This window comes from Acanthochromis polyacanthus, chromosome 3 (genome assembly GCF_021347895.1).
Source record: "Acanthochromis polyacanthus isolate Apoly-LR-REF ecotype Palm Island chromosome 3, KAUST_Apoly_ChrSc, whole genome shotgun sequence".
Taxonomy (NCBI): domain Eukaryota; kingdom Metazoa; phylum Chordata; class Actinopteri; family Pomacentridae; genus Acanthochromis; species Acanthochromis polyacanthus.
Window position 1 is genome coordinate 26804986 of NC_067115.1, and position 4477 is coordinate 26809462.

The following is a 4477-nucleotide window of genomic DNA, read 5'->3' on the forward strand; positions in this document are numbered from 1 at the left end:
TTTGGATAAAAGCGTCTGCTACATGAATGGGGAGAATTGCAGGAAATGTAGTTGGATTTTTTATAAAACTTAAATGGATGCATTGATGTTAGAGTGTCAAAACAAATCATCCTAATGTTCAAAGGACCTTCTGAAACATTGCTTCTTTTGTTTTTCTTTCTCACACACATATTGATGGACAAACCATTTGTATGTTTGGGTTCATTTTCACAATGAAAGTCAATACCCAGAAACAAAGCTCAGTGAACACATTGTAACCTGGATTTTAACTGGTAATAAACTTAGAAATCATACCTGATATGTAATTATAGCAAGACATATCAACCAGCAGAAGCTGCATTTAACATACTAAAAATCTATCTATCTATCTATCTATCTATCTATCTATCTATCTATCTATCTATCTATCTATCTATCTATCTATCTATCTATCTATCTATCTATCTATCTATCTATCTATCTATCTTTTGTAAACAGTCATAAATGTTTACTAACATCAACCACCAGTGGTATTCATAGCTGGAGGTTGGGAATTAAAAGGAGAAATAATAGTATTATAGTGTAACACAGCTGCAATTAGCACACAAACAGAACAGAGTCCATATATTTTACATTTGTGAACTTTATTTGGCAGTGTGGTCAGGTGAAAAACATGATTTAAACTTGAGAGCAGAAAATCAGAACAAATTCTCAGTAAAACATTTAAACCAAGAGGAAATAGAGCTGACATTAAAAATCCACTTCAAACTGGTTTTCATTCACTTCTTGGTTCCTGGTTACATTTCAGATATTAGAATGGAGCAGCTGTTGTAGTCGTTGCTGCTGTAGTAGTTGTAGCAGCAGTAGGAAACAGGAGGTGTGTTTAAGGACACATTTTAAGATCTTACTGTTTACTTCTGAAGACATACTTTCCTGATTTTACGGGAGATGTAGTTTCCTTTGAACTGTCTTTGATTTCTCTCAAAAGTTTTTTACTTTTTCCAACACTGATTTTCATCCATCGAATTGTGTTTTTTTTTCAATGTGACAATTTTTTGATTTCTCTGTTTTATTTTTTTAGTCTTGTAAAGCACTTTAATGAACTTGAAATTTGAAAAGTGCTCAAAAACTAAAGATTATTATCCTCGAAAGAAGGGAAGAAAAGCGTGGAAAAGTTGTGCTAGTTGTGCTGCAGACAAAGTGGTAGTAGCACCAGCAGCAGTAGTTGTAGCAGTTGTAGCCTTAATGGAAAACACAAACATTTTGTTGTCAAACAATCAGAAATTTTACAGTAACTGATGTTCATGTGTGGTTTGAGTCTAGAGGATGGAGAAGGAACTCACCTTATCAGAAGCAGAATCAGAACCAGCGTTTGAGCGGGCAAATCGTTTGTGCCCTCCATCCATCTGTAGAAAATCCACAAGTTACACCTTGGATGTTACCTGCATTCTACTTTATTACAATAATAGTATATTGTACATATTATATATATTATTTTGAGTATAATAAAGCCACACTTACAGGACTGGCCAGAGCGAGGCTCAGGAGGCATCCAAGAACAAGTGCTACCTTCAGCATGGTTTCAGTGATCACACCTGAAAAAAACAATAAAAAATAATAGAAACTTCCTCAAATGAACTATTCAGTCAAAAAACAAACTAAATAGATATTCAACCATCATTCTTCAGAAAATACTGCCAAAAAGCATTTCATATAATTACCGTCAGGTCTTAGCTTCAGCAGACTGTCTCACAGATGATCAGGGAGGTTGTTGTGGTGTTGCTCTGAACGTGGAGCTTTTCTTATATACACTTTCAGGAGCAGCATTGTTGGGAAACTGCAGCTGTTAGGAAATCTTCCACCTCCACATTTCAAGGTGTGTCTAATGATTGCAGACAGAATCCACATCCCTATTAGATCGAGGCAGATAAAGAAAAATCTGGCCAGATCAATCTTGCTCATTGAAATGACAGGTCTGTTCCTATCATTGCGGCTTATAGGATTCCCTGCTCAGTAACCAACTGATCCAGCTGATCCAGCTGCTGTAGAGGATGCTGACTGTCAAACTTTATCCAGCTGGTTTCAAAGAATTTTCTGAAGATCGATATGACATCCCAGAAGACAGTTCCATCAAGGGTCAGCTGAGCAGCTCTGTCACTTATCTGCAGCTCCGTGCTGCAAAGACAGATGTCAAACATCTAAAAGTATGAATAAACTTCTCTACAGTTGATGCAGAAAATATTCGTTGCCACAACAGTAACAAGTTGTGCTCACGTAACAGCAGAAATCTGTTAAAACTTTCAGTATATATAACTATACAAACATGAGCTAATGATTAAAAGGAAGCTTTCTCCATCCGTTTGTTTGTGGCTGTGTTCATAAAATCAATCTGAAATTCTGAGCATCATCTGAATTATTGTTCAGAATTTCAGTTTCCCTTTCAGAGCACAGAACAGTGGAGATTTAGGGATTTCAGGACTGCAGACGAACTCTGTCTTACTTTCTGCTCACGCTCAACTGTTTTCTTCTCTAGAACTATTAAAATCACGCTGTGAAATTACTGTCAAAGTCCTGCATTCTTTTTACACTCAAAAGTGAAGATTGAAACAGGTTGTATTTGGACCATGTGCTGACATTTACCTAATATTTGTTCAAGGTGAAGCCTTTAATTCTGATATAACTCTGGACAATTACAGTCTCTACCCATCAGGATTGGCACATTAGTAAACAGATGCAACAGCAGAGAGATACCTGGTATTATTATTACTGGTCAAATGACTTAGAGGTTCAGGTAAGTTCCAGGCAACACCCAGTGAAGTTTGCATTTCTGCCTGCCATCTCTTGTTTTAGGAAATTAATCACTATTCTGGCTTTAGCTGCTCAAATAAGTCTTTACATTACACTTACATGGTGATCAGAAAATATGATCAATGTCCAAGTTTTATTTCAAGGCTTTTAATCAATTTGTCATCATGTCTGTCGTCATGAAAAAAAGAAATCAAAATCGGTTAAGAAGATGATTTTATCATCATAAAACAAGACTAAGGTGTGTTGTTTGAGAACATTTGGTGTCTCAACATTGCACAGTTCAGGCGAGTGTTGCAGGAGAGGCTGCTCAGACAGTGACTTGGTGTTGGATTAATTTTTGGAATCCATTCTAAGTATTTTCCTGACGGTTATTGAGAAACAAAGCAGGTCCTACGTCTGTCAGAAGTAGTTGCTCAGGTGAGTCTTACTTTCTCAATAACATGCATTCTTTAGAGTGACCTTAAAATTACAGAATAAAACTTTAGTTTCTTCATATTTTCAGTCATATTCCTGGAGGTCATGGCAAGATGTGAAATTTTTACATTCAAGCAGGGTGTGAACTGCAGGGGAGCCATAGGAAGCATCATCACTGATTTATTTTGATCAAAATACCAGCATGCAAGCGATTATTGCTGTAACCATAGATAGATAGATAGATAGATAGATAGATAGATAGATAGATAGATAGATAGATAGATAGATAGATAGATAGATAGATAGATAGATAGATAGATAGATAGATAGATAGATAGATAGATAGATAGAGGTGGAAGATTTCCTAAGATCTGCAGTTTCCCAACAATGCTGCTCCTGGAAGTGTATATAAGAAAAGCTCCACGTTCAGAGCAACACCACAACAACCTCCCTGATCATCTGTGAGACAGTCTGCTGAAGCTAAGACCTGACGGTAATTACATGAAATGCTATTTGTTGCAGTATTTTCTGAAGGAAGATGGTGGAATTTTTATGTAATTAATTTGTACTTTGACTGAATAGTTCATTTGACCAAGTTTTAATTCTCATTTTTGTTTCCACAGGTGTGATCACTGAAACCATGCTGAAGGTAGCACTTGTTCTTGGATGCCTCCTGAGCCTCGCTCTGGCCAGTCCTGTGAGTGTGGCTTTATTATATTCATGATAATATATATGTTATACATACTATATATTGTCATTGTAATAAAGTAGAATGCAGGTAACATTCAAGGTGTAACTTGTGGATTTTCTTCAGATGGATGGAGGACACAAACGTCTTGCCCATTCAGGCTCTGTTTCTGTTTCTGGGTCCAACTCTGATAAGGTGAGTTCCTTCTCCGTCTTCTAATATCAAACCACACATGAACATCAGCTACTGTAAAACTCCTGACAGAATCATCTGCTCTGTCTTCAACAACAAATGTTTCTTTTTTCCCTGAAGACTACCACTGCTACTACGACTACTGCTGCTCCCACCATGTCTGCACAACAACTCCTCCAGCTTTTTATTGCCCTCTTGCAGGGATAATAATCTCTCGTTATGGAGCACTTTTCAAATTCCAAGTTCCAAGTCATAAAATCATCAGGTTGAAAAACAAGACAATTCAGTGGATGAAAACCAAAAGGAAAAGGTTGGAAAAGTTAGCAATATTTTTCAGAGAAGTTAACTAAACTAAATCTCACGTAAAATCAGGAGAGTGTGCTTTCAGAAGTAAAC

General features: G+C 36.7%; 1 long non-coding RNA gene across 1 annotated transcript; it reads right to left on the reverse strand.

The window, feature by feature from the left end:
* Positions 1–604: 604 nt before the first annotated feature.
* LOC110964606 (uncharacterized) lies at positions 605–1791 on the reverse strand. Its single transcript, XR_007941016.1, has 4 exons — positions 1701–1791; positions 1501–1574; positions 1323–1385; positions 605–1220 (listed from the first exon to the last, which is right to left on the reverse strand). It is a non-coding gene; the product is annotated as an uncharacterized LOC110964606 (long non-coding RNA).
* Positions 1792–4477: the final 2686 nt, after the last annotated feature.